General features: G+C 44.3%; 1 protein-coding gene across 1 annotated transcript in view; it reads right to left on the reverse strand.

Moving 5' to 3' along the window:
* GPR162 (G protein-coupled receptor 162) overlaps positions 1 to 17046 on the reverse strand; it is a 117822-nt gene extending 100776 nt beyond the window's left edge. Inside the window, exon 1 of the mRNA XM_073595379.1 lies at positions 16801 to 17046. The gene's annotated coding sequence lies outside the window, so the exon portion shown is untranslated. The remainder of the gene's footprint in view (positions 1 to 16800) is intronic.
* Between the last annotated feature and the right edge of the window lie 192 nt (positions 17047 to 17238).

The raw sequence follows: 17238 nt of genomic DNA on the forward strand, positions 1-17238 counted from the left end.
GGATATACAATGTAATACTGACACATCACACATAGGTTGGACTTGATGGACTTGTGTCTTTTTTCAACCTCGCCTACTATGTAACTGCTCTGAAGAAGCCCCAGATGAGGAAATATCCCACTTAGAGGACCTATGATGGTTGGAGACAGGCACTGGAGCTTCCTGTCCTCACCGCCTGCCTCTTCCGCTTCCCAACCTTCGTTCTCTCCTCCAGGTATTGCAGGTCAGCTTCAGAGATGCCCTCATCTCTTGCTTTTTTCTTTGAACTCTTCAGAGCAGACTTCTTTACAGAGGAAGAAGCAGCACCCCTTTTGATACTCTCTACCACTCCTGGTGGGGGGGGGGGGGCTTTCTTTAAGTCAGACTTAGGAGGGGTAGACTCCTGGGGGGTAACTGACTCAGGGGGCACAGACGTGGAAGGATCTGACCCAAGAGGAGAGGGTACAGTAGGCTGGAGGGGACACAGAGACAGAGGGAATACTTACAGACACAGGAGGGGTGGCCACAGGAACTGGAGAGGGATCCTGAACAGGACCAGGGGAGTGGGTCACTGCAGAGGAGGATGGTACACCAGGGGCCTCACCCTCCATCCTGCCCAGCCTTGACAAGTCATCTATTACCTCCCTCTCCATATTGTGCCAGGCTCCAGCCTTGACAAGTCATCTCTTACCTCCTCCATATTGTGCCAGGCTTCAGGACATCTGCTATAGGGGTGGCCAAGGTGCAGGCACAGGTTGCACCTGATCATCTGGGTGCAGTCCTTGGCCATATGATCCTGACCCCGACAAACGTAACATATCAAGGCTGAACAGGAGGAGCTCAAATGCCCCTTTTCTTCACAGTGATGACACAGCTTCGGCTGACCAGGGTAGAAAATAGTCAACCTATCCCTCCCTATAAAAGCTGAGGAGGGCAGGTGACGGACAACATTCCCATCCCTGGCCAACCTGACCGTCACTGACCAACCCCCAGTCCAGATGTTACGCTCATCAAGGATTTTATTAGGCTTAGTCAAAACCTCACCATAATTTTTTAACCAGACAGGGATGTGGATTTGAGAGCTATTGCCATGGTTTTTAATTCCGCCATGGCCAGTTCCAAGCCCATACTGCGAAAAAAGGGAAGGGTTTCCTTGGGAAGATGTTGGTCCACCCTGTGACCATTGTAGGTTTGAGGCACGCCAATGTTCGGCTATGGATCATAGGGGATGGTGAAAGACACTCTGTGTGCCTGAACCTTGGGGCTGGTTGATCAATTTAGGAGCAGCTCTCCTCTCTGTGTAGGGATGTGGATTTGAGAGCCATTGCCATGGTTTTTAATTCCGCCATGGCCTGTCCCAAGTCCATGCTGCGAAAAAAAGGAAGGGTTTCCTTGGGTAGATGTTGGTCCACCCTGTGACCGTTGTAGGTTTGAGGCACGCCAATGTTCGGCTATGGATCATAGGGGATGGTGAAAGACACTCTGTGTGCCTGAACCTTGGGGCTGGTTGATCAATTTAGGAGCAGCTCTCCTCTCTGTGTAGGGATGTGGATTTGAGAGCCATTGCCATGGTTTTTAATTCCGCCATGGCCTGTCCCAAGTCCATGCTGCGAAAAAAAGGAAGGGTTTCCTTGGGTAGATGTTGGTCCACCCTGTGACCGTTGTAGGTTTGAGGTACGCCAATGTTCGGCTACGGATCATAGAGGATGGTGAAAGACAGTCTGTGTGCCTGAACCTTAGGGCTGGTTGATCAGGCTTACATTTAGGCTGGGTTATGACTGCCATGGAAAATAAGGACATAAGGTGCCCGCTTTTTGGCTATAATCCAGCCACACTAACAGCACTCAAAGTGCTCTGCCCACAGAAAAAATGCAATTCACTTGGCAGACCCTCCATTTTTGCATGCAATGTTGAGGTCTAAAGAAAGGCTTGAAGTATGTATTAGGCGACATGGCTCAGTCCAGGCTGTTGCACCCCATGTTTTCCTACCCCACACCTCCAATCAATGAGAAAGTGCTGCTAAGAGCGAAACACGTAAAAGTCTTGCAGTGACTTATTTGAACCCCTTTTTAAAAAAACAAACCCTATACTCAGAGAAAGCAGTTCTCCTGCCATCACCCATTATCCTTCTTTGGATTGTTACACACAAAGGTGCAAGGGTTGACACACTTTTAATGGACCTCAGTGGTTGGGGTTGCTTAGTGAGGGTCCAGTAAGTGCCCCCTTTTGAGTCCTGTAGAGACACAGCCATACGGAAGCCTCAGAATTAGAATAATGAAATGTACGCTTTGTCTGTCACTGAAAGCACACAACTCATTCTAGGAGAGAATCGATGTCTGCTCGTCCTATCCTCGCCAGATTGGCCCCTGTGGCCCAACACAAGCAGATGTTCCCACACCGTCATCAGAGTCAGACTATTCTCCAACCAGCAGGTTCCATGCGTCAATGTAAAGCCATATGTCACTTGTCTAGAAACACCGAGCCACGCGCTTCAGGACTCACTGACTTCAATTAGAAATAATGAGGTGATAGAAAGTGCTGCTATCTCCAGGACACTTATATATGACATCAAATCGTTCCTCCAAGATCTCCAATGGAAGAAACAGCCGACCTCAGGGGGGCGTCATTTCATCAATTATCTACCAATTCTTCCGGGTTATAGTAAAGTGACAGAGAGGTCATTTAGGGTTATAGTAGGGTGACAGAGGGGTCATTTAGGGTTATAGTAGGGTGACAGAGGTGTCATTTAGGGTTATAGTAGGGTGACAGAGGGGTCATATAGGGTTATAGTAGGGTGACAGAGAGGTCTTTTAGGGTTATAGTAGGGTGACAGAGGGGTCGTTTAGGGTTATAGTAGGGTGACAGAGGGGTCATTTAGGGTTTTAGTAGGGTGATAGGGGTCATTTAGAGTTATAGTAGGGTGACAGAGGGGTCATTTAGGGTTATAGTAGGGTGACAGAGGGGTCATATAGGGTTATAGTAGGGTGACAGAGAGGTCTTTTAGGGTTATAGTAGGGTGACAGAGGGGTCGTTTAGGGTTATAGTAGGGTGACAGAGGGGTCATTTAGGGTGATAGTAGGGTGACAGAGGGGTCATATAGGGTTATAGTAGGGTGACAGAGAGGTCATTTAGGGTTATAGTAGGGTGACAGAGGGGTCATTTAGGGTTATAGTAGGGTGACAGAGGGGTCATTTAGAGTTATAGTAGGGTGACAGAGGTCATTTAGGGTTATAGTAGGGTGACAGAGAGGTCATATAGGGTTATAGTAGGGTGACAGAGGTCATTTAGGGTTATAGTAGGGTGACAGAGGGGTCATTTAGGGTTATAGTAGGGTGACAGAGGTCATATAGGGTTATTGTAGGGTGACAGAGGTCATTTAGGGTTATAGTAGGGTGACAGAGAGGTCATATAGGGTTATAGTAGGGTGGCAGAGAGGTCATATAGGGTTATAGTAGGGTGACAGAGGGGTCATTTAGGGTGATAGTAGGGTGACAGAGGGGTCATATAGGGTTATAGTAGGGTGACAGAGAGGTCATTTAGGGTTATAGTAGGGTGACAGAGGGGTCATTTAGGGTTATAGTAGGGTGACAGAGGGGTCATTTAGAGTTATAGTAGGGTGACAGAGGTCATTTAGGGTTATAGTAGGGTGACAGAGAGGTCATATAGGGTTATAGTAGGGTGACAGAGGGGTCATTTAGGGTTATAGTAGGGTGACAGAGGGGTCATTTAGAGTTATAGTAGGGTGACAGAGGTCATTTAGGGTTATAGTAGGGTGACAGAGAGGTCATATAGGGTTATAGTAGGGTGACAGAGGTCATTTAGGGTTATAGTAGGGTGACAGAGGGGTCATTTAGGGTTATAGTAGGGTGACAGAGGTCATATAGGGTTATTGTAGGGTGACAGAGGTCATTTAGGGTTATAGTAGGGTGACAGAGAGGTCATATAGGGTTATAGTAGGGTGGCAGAGGGGTCATTTAGGGTGATAGTAGGGTGACCGAGGGGTCATTTAGGGTTATAGATAGGGTGACAGAGGTCATTTAGGGTTATAGTAGGGTGACAGAGAGGTCATATAGGGTTATAGTAGGGTGACAGAGGTCATTTAGGGTTATAGTAGGGTGACAGGGGTCATTTAGGGTTATAATAGGGTGACAGGGGGGTCATTTAGGGTTATAGTAGGGTGACAGAGGTCATTTAGGGTTATAGTAGGGTGACAGGGGTCATTTAGGGTTATAGTAGGGTGACAGAGAGGTCATTTAGGGTTATAGTAGGGTGACAGAGGGGTCATTTAGGGTTATAGTAGGGTGACAGAGGGGTCATTTAGTGTTATAGTATCAATCATCAGAAAATCGGACCTCTGCTTCCACTCATACGCTGATGATACTCAACTCTACTGTCACATCACCGGAGAAAAAGACCATCATCAGCGACTAGAAAACTGCCACACTTTGATAGATGACTGGATGACCACTAGCTCCCTCAAACTCAACGGATCAAAAACCGAGCTTTTTCTCCTACAAGCAAACCAAAATTCCAAAACTAAGACCCCATGGACATCTCACACCATCTTTGGACAGACCATCTCTCCGAGCACCAAAGCCAAGAGTCTCGGAGTCATTTTTGACTCAGGAATGACAATGGATGCACAAATAGGATCAGTAGTCAGCGGATCTCACCATCTCCTCCGCCTGCTACGTAGACTCATCCCCTTCATCCCAGAAGAGGACAAAGCAGCAGTAGTTGGAACAATCATCAATTCCCGACTCGACTACGCAAACTCCCTCTACATAGGATTACCCCAATATTAGCTTGTGCGCTTACAACTCATCCAAAACACGGCGGCAAGACTGTTAACAGGAAAAAAACCCTGGGAATCCATCTGCCCTTCCCTGAGGAGCCTACATGGACTAACCGTAAAGAATCGGATCACATTCAAGACCCTCTGCCTCACCCACAAATGTATACAAGGAAACGCTCCTCAATACCTACGCTAAAAAATAAAACACTACATACCCAATCACAGTCTTCGATCATCCAACCAAAACCTCCTCCTCATTCCCAAATACCGCTACAAAACAAAGGGAGAACGAAGATTCGCAGTCCAAGGACCACGGATATGTAACACTCTACCGACTTACATCCGCATGGAAGAAAACCATCAGGCCTTCAGAAAAAAACTCAAGACCTTCCTCTTCTAAGAAGCTGGACAACACAGGACGGATCGAGCGCCTTGAGGCGATCGCATTTGCAGAGCTATACAAATCATTCCTTCATTGTAGGGTGACAGAGAGGTCATTCAGGGTTATAGTAGGGTGACAGAGGTCATTTAGGGTTATAGTAGGGTGACAGAGGTCATTTAGGGTTATAGTAGGGTGACAGAGAGGTCATGTAAGGTTATAGTAGGGTGACAGAGGAGAAATGTAAGGTTATAGTAGGGTGACAGAGGGGTCATTTAGGGTTATAGTAAGGTGACAAAGGGGTTATTTAGGGTTATAGTAGGGTAACAGAGAGGCCATTTAGGGTTATAGTAGGGTGACAGAGGTCATGTAAGGTTATAGTAGGGTGACAGAGGAGAAATGTAAGGTTATAGTAGGGTGACAGAGGTCATTTAGGGTTATAGTAGGGTGACAGAGGGGTCATTTAGGGTTATAGTAGGGTGACAGAGGGGTCATTTAGGGTTATAGTAGGGTGACAGAGGTCATTTAGGGTTATAGTAGGGTGACAGAGAGGTCATTTAGGGTTATAGTAGGGTGACGGAGGGGTCATTTAGGGTTATAGTAGGGTGATAGAGGGGTCATTTAGGGTTATAGTAGGGTGACAGAGGGGTCATTTAGGGTTATAGTAGGGTGACAGAGAGGTCATTTAGGGTTATAGTAGGGTGACAGAGAGGTCATTTAGGGTTATAGTAGGGTGACAGAGGTCATTTAGGGTTATAGTAGGGTGACAGAGAGGTCATTTAGGGTTATAGTAGGGTGACTGAGGGGTCATTTAGGGTTATAGTAGGGTGACTGAGGGGTCATTTAGGGTTATAGTAGGGTGACAGAGGACATTTAGGGTTATAGTAGGGTGACAGAGGACATTTAGGGTTATAGTAGGGTGACAGAGGGGTCATTTAGGGTTATAGTAGGGTGACTGAGGGGTCATTTAGGGTTATAGTAGGGTGACTGAGGGGTCATTTAGGGTTATAGTAGGGTGACTGAGGGGTCATTTAGGGTTATAGTAGGGTGACTGAGGGGTCATTTAGGGTTATAGTAGGGTGACAGAGGTCATTTAGGGTTATAGTAGGGTGACAGAGAGGACATTTAGAGTTATAGTAGGGTGAGAGAGGGGTCATTTAGGGTTATAGTAGAGTGACAGAGGTCATTTAGGGTTATAGTAGGGTGACAGAGAGGTCATTTAGGGTTATAGTAGGGTGACAGAGAGGTCATTTAGGGTTATAGTAGGGTGACAGAGGTCATTTAGGGTTATAGTAGGGTGACAGAGAGGTCATTTAGAGTTATAGTAGGGTGAGAGAGGGGTCATTTAGGGTTATAGTAGAGTGACAGAGGTCATTTAGGGTTATAGTAGGGTGACAGAGGTCATTTAGGGTTATAGTAGGGTGACAGAGGTCATTTAGGGTTATAGTAGGGTGACAGAGAGGTCATTTAGGGTTATTGTAGGGTGACAGAGGGGTCATTTAGGGTTATAGTAGGGTGACAGAGGGGTCATTTAGGGTTATAGTAGGGTGACAGAGGGGTCATTTAGGGTTATAGTAGAGTGACAGAGGTCATTTAGGGTTATAGTAGGGTGACAGAGAGGTCATTTAGGGTTATAGTAGGGTGACAGAGGGGTCATTTAGGGTTATAGTAGGGTGACAGAGGGGTCATTTAGGGTTATAGTAGGGTGACAGAGGGGTCATTTAGGGTTATAGTAGGGTGACTGAGGGGTCATTTAGGGTTATAGTAGGGTGACAGAGAGGTCATTTATGGTTATAGTAGGGTGACAGAGGTCATTTAGGGTTATAGTAGGGTGACAGAGGGGTCATTTAGGGTTATAGTAGGGTGACAGAGGGGTCATTTAGGGTTATAGTAGGGTGACAGAGGGGTCATTTAGGGTTATAGTAGGGTGACAGAGAGGTCATTTAGGGTTATAGTAGGGTGACAGAGAGGTCATTTAGGGTTATAGTAGGGTGACAGAGGGGTCATTTAGGGTTATAGTAGGGTGACAGAGGGGTCATTTAGGGTTATAGTAGGGTGACAGAGGGGTCATTTAGGGTTATATTAGGGTGACAGAGAGGTCATTTAGGGTTATAGTAGGGTAACAGAGGTCATTTAGGGTTATAGTAGGGTGACTGAGGGGTCATTTAGGATTATAGTAGGGTGACAGAGGTGTCATTTATGGTTATAGTAGGGTGACAGAGGGGTCATATAGGGTTATAGTAGGGTGACAGAGGGGTCATTTAGGGTTATAGTAGGGTGACAGAGGGGTCATTTAGGGTTATAGTAGGGTGACAGAGGGGTCATTTAGGGTTATAGTAGGGTGACAGAGGGGTCATATAGGGTTATAGTAAGGTGACAGAGAGGTCATTTAGGGTTATAGTAGGGTGACTGAGGGGTCATTTAGGGTTATAGTAGGGTGACAGAGGTCATTTAGGGTTATAGTAGGGTGACAGAGAGGTCATTTAGGGTTATAGTAGGGTGACAGAGGGGTCATTTAGGGTTATAGTAGGGTGACAGAGGACATTTAGGGTTATAGTAGGGTGACAGAGGGGTCATTTAGGGTTATAGTAGGGTGACAGAGGGGTCATTTAGGGTTATAGTAGGGTGACAGAGGGGTCATTTAGGGTTATAGTAGGGTGACTGAGGGATCATTTAGGGTTATAGTAGGGTGACAGAGGGGTCATTTAGGGTTATAGTAGGGTGACAGAGAGGTCATATAGGGTTATAGTAGGGTGACAGAGAGGTCATTTAGGGTTATAGTAGGGTGACAGAGGGGTCATTTAGGGTTATAGTAAGGTGACAGAGAGGTCATTTAGGGTTATAGTAGGGTGACAGAGGGGTCATTTAGGGTTATAGTAGGGTGACAGAGGGGTCATTTAGGGTTATAGTAGGGTGACAGAGAGGTCATTTAGGGTTATAGTAGGGTGACAGAGGGATCATTTAGGGTTATAGTAGGGTGACTGAGGGGTCATTTAGGTTTATAGTAGGGTGACAGAGGGGTCATTTAGGGTTATAGTAGGGTGACAGAGAGGTCATTTAGGGTTATAGTAGGGTGACAGAGAGGTCATTTAGGGTTATAGTAGGGTGACAGAGAGGTCATTTAGGGTTATAGTAGGGTGACTGAGGGGTCATTTAGGGTTATAGTAGGGTGACAGAGAGGTCATTTAGGGTTATAGTAGGGTGACAGAGAGGTCATTTAGGGTTATAGTAGGGTGACAGAGAGGTCATTTAGGGTTATAGTAGGGTGACAGAGGGGTCATTTAGGGTTATAGTAAGGTGACAGAGAGGTCATTTAGGGTTATAGTAGGGTGACAGAGAGGTCATTTAGGGTTATAGTAGGGTGACAGAGGTCATTTAGGGTGATAGTAGGGTGACAGGGGTCATTTAGGGTTATAGTAGGGTGACAGAGAGGTCATTTAGGGTTATAGTAGGGTGACAGAGGTCATTTAGGGTGATAGTAGGGTGACAGAGGGGTCATTTAGGGTTATAGTAGGGTGACAGAGGGGTCATTTAGGGTTATAGTAGGGTGACAGAGGGGTCATTTAGGGTTATAGTAGGGTGACAGAGGGGTCATTTAGGGTTATAGTAGGGTGACAGAGGGATCATTTAGGGTTATAGTAGGGTGACAGAGGACATTTAGGGTTATAGTAGGGTGACAGAGGGGTCATTTAGGGTTATAGTAGGGTGACAGAGGGGTCATTTAGGGTTATAGTAGGGTGACAGAGGGGTCATTTAGGGTTATAGTAGGGTGACAGAGGGGTCATTTAGGGTTATAGTAGGGTGACTGAGGGGTCATGTAAGGTTATAGTAGGGTGACTGAGAGGTCATTTAGGGTTATAGTAGGGTGACTGAGGGGTCATGTAAGGTTATAGTAGGGTGACAGAGGAGTAATGTTGGGTATTGCTATCTGGTATGGTGTCTGTGGGATAATGTAGGATTATGTTAGGATGATTGAGGGGTAATGTAAGGTTATATTAGGGTGACTGTTGAGTAAAGTCGGGTTATGCTAGGGTGAGAGGTAATGTAATGTTATAGTAGGTCAGTGGCCTAAAAACTGCGGCCCCCCGCAGTGGGGTAACACAGGATTAAGGTTTGGTTGAAGAGGGGTTATGTAGAATTATGTTAGGGTGGCAGTTGGTTTGCATAGTGCTATGACAGTGTGGTACTGGGGTATGTACATTAGGGTGGTATTAGGGTAGCAGTGGGGTATGTAATATGTATGTGGGGGTATGTAATATGTATGTGGGGGTATGTATGTGGGGGTATGTAGTATGTATGTGGGGGTATGTAGTATGTATGTGGGGGTATGTAGTATGTATGTGGGGGTATGTAATATGTATGTGGGGGTATGTAGTATGTATGTGGGGGTATGTAATATGTATGTGGGGGTATGTAGTATGTATGTGGGGGTATGTAGTATGTATGTGGGGGTAAGTAGTATGTATGTGGGGGTATGTACAGTGGGGTATGTAGTATGTATGTGGGGGTATGTACAGTGGGGTATGTAGTTTGTACAGTGGGGTATGTAGTATGTATGTGGGGGTATGTACAGTGGGGTATGTTGTATGTATGTGGGGGGTATGTACAGTGGGGCATGTAGTATGTATGTGGGGGTATGTACAGTGGGGTATGTTGTATGTATGTGGGGGGTATGTACAGTGGGGTATGTAGTATGTATGTGGGGGTATGTACAGTGGGGTATGTTGTATGTATGTGGGGGGTATGTACAGTGGGGTATGTAGTATGTATGTGGGGGTATGTACAGTGGGGTATGTTGTATGTATGTGGGGGGTATGTACAGTGGGGCATGTAGTATGTATGGGGTATGTACAGTGGGGTATGTTGTATGTATGTGGGGGTATGTACAGTGGGGCATGTAGTATGTATGGGGTATGTACAGTGGGGTATGTTGTATGTATGTGGGGGTATGTACAGTGGGGTATGTTGTATGTATGGGGTATGTACAGTGGGGTATGTTGAGTTATATTAGGGATTATGGGATGGTGGGGGTGCAGTATTACGATTGGATGTCGGTTGGTTTACAAAGGATTATGGGAAGATAACAATGGGGTTATGTAAAGGTTGGGGGGGAGGCGGGGGGATTACTATGGATTAGGTAAATGATGTGAAAGGTTTTATAGAATGAATCTCGGCCTTCAAAGGGTTAATATTGAGTGTTGCAAAAGGCCAAAATGCTGTTGAGCACAAAGACAGCCGGTATAGAGCAACACATTATACTATATATATATATACAGTATGTGACAAAAGTAAGTACACCCCTCAGTGACATTTGTGTAAATCTTTTCTTCTATCTTTTCATGTGACAACACTGAAGAAATGACACTTGTCTACAATGTAAAGTAGTGAGTGTACAGCTTGTATAACAGTGTAAATTTACTGTCCCCTCAAAATAACTCAACACACAGCCATTAATGTCTAAACCGCTGGCAACAAAAGTCAGTACACCCCTAAGTGAAAATCTCCAAATTGGGCCCAATTAGCCATTTTCCCTCCCTGGTGTCATGTGACTCGTTAGTGTTACAAGGTCTCAGGTGTGAATGGGGAGCAGGTGTGTTAAATTTGGTGTTATCGCTCTCACTCTCTCATACTGGTCACTGGAAGTACAACATGGCACCTCATGGCAAAGAACTCTCTGAGGATCTGAAAATAAGAATTGTTGCTCTACATAAAGATGGCCTAGGCTATAAGAAGATTGCCAAGACCCTGAAACTGAGCTGCAGCACGATGGCCAAGACCATACAGCGGTATAACAGGACAGGTTCCACTCAGAACAGGCCTCGCCATGGTCCACCAAAGAAGTTGAGGTCACGTGCTCAGCGTCATATCCAGAGGTTGTCTTTGGGAAATAGACGTATGAGTGCTGCCAGCATTGCTGCAGAGGTTGTAGGGGTGGGGGGGGTCAGCCTGTCAGTGCTCAGACCATACGCCGCACACTGCATCAAATTGGTCTGCATGGCTGTCATCCCAGAAGGAAGCCTCTTCTAAAGATGATGCACAAGAAAGTCCACAAACAGTTTGCTGAAGACAAGCAGACTAAGGACATGGATTACTTGAACCATGTCCTGTGGTCTGATGAGACCAAGATAAACTTATTTGGTTCAGATGGTGACAAGCGTGTGTGGGGGCAACCAGGTGAGGAGGACAAAGACAAGTGTGTCTTGTCTACAGTCAAGCATGGTGGTGGGAGTGTCATGGTCTGGGGGTACATGAGTGCTGCCGGCACTGGGGGGCTACAGATCATTGAGGGAACCATGAATGACAACATGTACTGTGACCTACTGAAGCAGAGCATGATCCCCTCCCTTCAGAGACTGGACCGCAGGGCAGTATTCCAACATGATAACCACCCCAAACACACCTCCAAGACCACCACTGCCTTGCTAAAGAAGCTGAGGGTAAAGGTGATGGACTGGCCAAGCATGTCTCCAGACCTAAACCCTATTGATCATCTGTGGGACCTCCTCAAACGGAAGGTGGAGGAGCGCAAGGTCTCTAACATCCACCAGCTCTGTGATGTCATCATGGGGGAGGGGAAGAGGACTCCAGTGACAACCTGTGAAGCTCTGGTGACCTCCATGCCCAAGAGGGTTAAGGCAGTGCTGGAAAATAATGGTGGCCACACAAAATATTGACACTTTGGGCCCAATTTGGAGATTTTCACTTAGGGGTGTACTGACTTTTGTTGCCAGTGGTTTAGACATTAATGGCTGTGTGTTGAGTTATTTTGAGGGGACAGCAAATTTACACTGTTATACAAGCTGTACACTCACTACTTTACATTGTAGACAAGTGTCATTTCTTCAGTGTTGTCACATGAAAAGAGAGAAGAAAAGATTTACACAAATGTCACTGAGGGGTGTACTTACTTTTGTCACATACTGTATATATAATAGAGAGCAAAGGTTACCATTTCCAAACCTAATAGCAAGCGCAGAGGTTATAGGTCAGTTGGACAGAGGAGTAATATAAGGGTATAATAGTGTATTAGGGGGGTAATATAAGGGTATAATAGTGTATTAGGGGGGTAATATAAGGGTATAATAGTGTATTAGGGGGGTAATATAAGGGTATAATAGTGTATTAGGGGGGTAATATAAGGGTATAATAGGGTGACAGGGGGGTAATATAAGGGTATAATAGGGTGACAGGGGGTAATATAAGGGTATAATAGGGTGACAGGGGGTAATATAAGGGTATAATAGGGTGACAGGGGGTAATATAAGGGTATAATAGGGTATTAGGGGGGTAATATAAGGGTATAATAGGGTGACAGGGGGGTAATATAAGGGTAAAATAGGGTGACAGGGGGTAATATAAGGGTATAATAGGGTGATAGGGGGGTAATATAAGGGTATAATAGGGCATTAGGGGGGTAATATAAGGGTATAATAGGGTGACAGGGTGTAATATAAGGGTATAATAGGGTGACATTGGGGTAATATAAGGGTATAATAGGGTGATAGGGGGTAATATAAGGGTATACTAGGGTGACATTGGGGTAATATAAGGGTATAATAGGGTATTACGGGGGGTAATATAAGGGTATAATAGGGTGACATTGGGGTAATATAAGGGTATAATAGGGTGACATTGGGGTAATATAAGGGTATAATAGGGTGACAGGGGGTAATATAAGGGTATAATAGGGTGACAGGGGGGTAATATAAGGGTATAATAGGGTGACAGGGGGGTAATATAAGGGTATAATAGGGTGACAGGGGGTAATATAAGGGTATAATAGGGTGACAGGGGGTGATATAAGGGTATAATAGGGTGACATTGGGGTAATATAAGGGTATAATAGGGTATTAGGGGGTAATATAAGGGTATAATAGGGTGACAGGGGGTAATATAAGGGTATAATAGGGTGACATTGGGGTAATATAAGGGTATAATAGGGTGACAGGGGGGTAATATAAGGGTATAATAGGGTGACAGGGGGGTAATATAAGGGTATAATAGGGTGACATTGGGGTAATATAAGGGTATAATAGGGTATTAGGGGGGTAATATAAGGGTATAATAGGGTGACAGGGGGTAATATAAGGGTATAATAGGGTGACATTGGGGTAATATAAGGGTATAATAGGGTGACAGGGGGTAATATAAGGGTATAATAGGGTGACAGGGGGTAATATAAGGGTATAATAGGGTGACAGGGGGTAATATAAGGGTATAATAGGGTGACAGGGGGTAATATAAGGGTATAATAGGGTGACAGGGGGTAATATAAGGGTATAATAGGGTGACAGGGAGTAATATAAGGGTATAATAGGGTGACAGGGGGTAATATAAGGGTATAATAGGGTGACAGGGGGTAATATAAGGGTATAATAGGGCATTAGGGGTAATATAAGGGTATAATAAGGGGACAGAGTTAAGTGTTGTGCAGCTACAAAAGATAACTGAGAGATTTACAAAGTAATAATCTTTTTTTATAATGTAGCAAATAAACCCGATGTAACTTTTCATCATTCAGAGCAGACGGGCGGGGGGGGGGGGGGGGGGGGGGGTCATGTGATGGGGGTTGTGGGGGGTCTATTGGGTCTAATCAGATTATTAAATAAAATGGGTAATATAATAAATAAGGTGTGACGGAGGGATATGGGATTACAGGAACCAATAGGAAGAGGGATATGAGGCTGTGGGGAATATCAGGAAGAGACGGAGGGATATGAGTATATAGGATATATTAGGAAGAGACGGAGGGATATGAGTATATAGGATATATTAGGAAGAGACGGAGGAATATGAGTATATAGGAAGTATTAGGAAGAGACGGAGGGATATGAGTATATAGGAAGTAATAGGAAGAGACGGAGGGATATGAGTATATAGGATATATTAGGAAGAGACGGAGGGATATGAGTATATAGGAAGTATTAGGAAGAGACGGAGGGATATGAGTATATAGGATATATTAGGAAGAGACGGAGGGATATGAGTATATAGGATATATCAGGAAGAGACGGAGGGGATATGAGTATATAGGATATATCAGGAAGAGACGGAGGGATATGAGTATATAGGAAGTATTAGGAAGAGACGGAGGGATATGAGTATATAGGATGTATTAGGAAGAGACGGAGGGATATGAGTATATAGGATATATTAGGAAGAGACGGAGGGATATGAGTATATAGGATATATTAGGAAGAGACGGAGGGATATGAGTATATAGGATATATTAGGAAGAGACGGAGGGATATGAGTATATAGGATGTATTAGGAAGAGACGGAGGGATATGAGTATATAGGATATATCAGGAAGAGACGGAAGGATATGAGTATATAGGATATATTAGGAAGAGACGGAGGGATATGAGTATATAGGATATATCAGGAAGAGACGGAGGGGATATGAGTATATAGGATATATCAGGAAGAGACGGAGGGATATGAGTATATAGGATGTATTAGGAAGAGACGGAGGGATATGAGTATATAGGATATATTAGGAAGAGACGGAGGGATATGAGTATATAGGAAGTATTAGGAAGAGACGGAGGGATATGAGTATATAGGAAGTATCAGGAAGAGACGGAAGGATATGAGTATATAGGATATATCAGGAAGAGACGGAGGGATATGAGTATATAGGATATATTAGGAAGAGACGGAGGGATATGAGTATATAGGATATATTAGGAAGAGACGGAGGGATATGAGTATATAGAATATATTTTAGGAAGAGACGGAGGGATATGAGTATATAGGATATATTAGGAAGAGACGGAGGGATATGAGTATATAGGAAGTGTTAGGAAGAGATGGAGGGATAAGAGTATATAGGAAGTATTAGGAAGAGACGGAGGGATATGAGTATATAGGATATATTAGGAAGAGACGGAGGGATATGAGTATATAGGAAGTATTAGGAAGAGACGGAGGGATATGAGTATATAGGAAGTATTAGGAAGAGACGGAGGGATATGAGTATATAGGAAGTATTAGGAAGAGACGGAGGGATATGAGTATATAGGAAGTATTAGGAAGAGACGGAGGGATATGAGTATATAGGATATATTAGGAAGAGACGGAGGGATATGAGTATATAGGATATATTAGGAAGAGACGGAGGGATATGAGTATATAGGATATATTAGGAAGAGACGGAGGGATATGAGTATATAGAATATATTTTAGGAAGAGACGGAGGGGATATGGGAATGTATGGGAATCTAGGAAAAGATAGAGCTATATGGGAATGTGGAAAAGTGATAAAAGTATATATATATATATACACACAATCGGGCATATTAGGAAAGGATAGAGGTACGTGAGAGTGTTGAGTAGAGATATCTGTATATGGAAATGTTGAGAAGAGTTATAGGAAAATGAGTATATATGGAATATTAGGAAATGATGTAGGTATATGAGTATATATGGAATATTAGGAAATGATGTAGGTATATGAGTATATATGGAATATTAGGAAATGATGTAGGTATATATGGAAATAGGGAATATTAGTTAGGAGTATATCGGGAATATTATGAAAGGATGGAAGGAGAATGTTGAGTAGAGGTAAAGGTATAGCTACTCTTCTATTTCTAGAAGAAATATAAGTATAAGAGTATATATGGAATATTAGGAAGAATATTCGATATTAGAGAATTTTGGGTTTTTAGGGAGCTTTAGGAAGTAATAGACAAGAAAAGAAGAAGAGGGAAGAGGAACATTTGGAACTGATATATGGGATATTAGGAATTGATAAAGGAACATTAGATTTGAGAGGATTTGGGATTTTAGGGAGCTTTATGATAGAGGAGCAGAGAACAATGAGGAACATTTGGAACTAATATATGAGATATTAGGAAGAGATATTGGGAGTATATATGGGATATTAGAAGAGATATTGGAGTATATATGGGATATTAGGAAGAGATATTGGGGTTGGAGTATATGTTGGATATTGGGAAGAGATATAGATATTGGGGTATATATGGGATATTAGGAAGAGATGTAGGTATTGAAGTATATATTGGTATATTCGGAATTGAGTATATAGGTATTGGAGTATACTGTATATGGGATATTAGGAATGATAAGGAACATTAGATTTGAGAGAATTGGGGATTTTATGAAGTGATAGAGTAGAAGAGAACATGAGGAACATTTGGAAGTGATGAGGAAATGTGGATTTCCGGAGATTTTGGAGAATGGAGATGGAAATAAAGGTTTAGGTGGAATCGGGCAGATCAAGGAGTAATGAGATGAAACGATGAAGATGAAAGGGGGTACGGAGGGATAAAGCAGAGCTTTGGGGGGGGGGGGGATGTCTGAATAATGAGGAGACTCATTGATAGCAGATGTGAAGAAGGACAGTGATGGATGGATGGGGGATGGATGGATGGATGGGGGGATGGATGGATGGATGGATAGGGGGATGTTAGAGTGACAGATGGGTGTCGGGGGATTTATCATATATAATCCAGATGGAAAAGGGACAATATTTAGGGGGATCTCAGAGCACAATGCTGAAGCAGTCGGGCAGTTTCCTAATAAAAGAGAGTATTTGATGGGTCCCTGATGGGGGGTCTGGCGGTGGGTGGAGAGAGGATTAGGGGTGAAGGATTGGGGGGAGACCAGGGATCGGTCTTACCTTTGAGTTATCGCTGCCATGGAGACAGGAGCATCTCTGCGTGTCTCTCGGAGTGTCATTTCATAGAACGCTCACACACACCCCGGGGGAATGCACACAGCCAGCTGTATGTGAACACAGGGTACATGGAGGGAGGAGGGACAGCAACAGGGCGGAGAAAGGAGGGATGGAGAGAAAGAAGGATGAAGGGGCACGGAGGAGAGAGAGAGGAGAGAGAGAGAGAGAGAGAGAGGAGAGATAGAGGAGACAGAGAGAGAGAGAGAGAGAGAGAGAGAGAGAGAGAGAGAGAGAGAGAGAGGAGAGAGAGAGAGAGAGAGAGAGAGAGAGAGAGAGAGAGAGAGGAGAGATAGAGGAGAGAGAGAGACGGAGAGAGAGAGAGGAATGAGAGAGAGAGAGAGAGAGAAGACCGAGAGAGACACAGAGAGAGACACAGAGAGA

Source organism: Aquarana catesbeiana, linkage group LG08 (genome assembly GCF_042186555.1).
Source record: "Aquarana catesbeiana isolate 2022-GZ linkage group LG08, ASM4218655v1, whole genome shotgun sequence".
Classification (NCBI taxonomy): domain Eukaryota; kingdom Metazoa; phylum Chordata; class Amphibia; order Anura; family Ranidae; genus Aquarana; species Aquarana catesbeiana.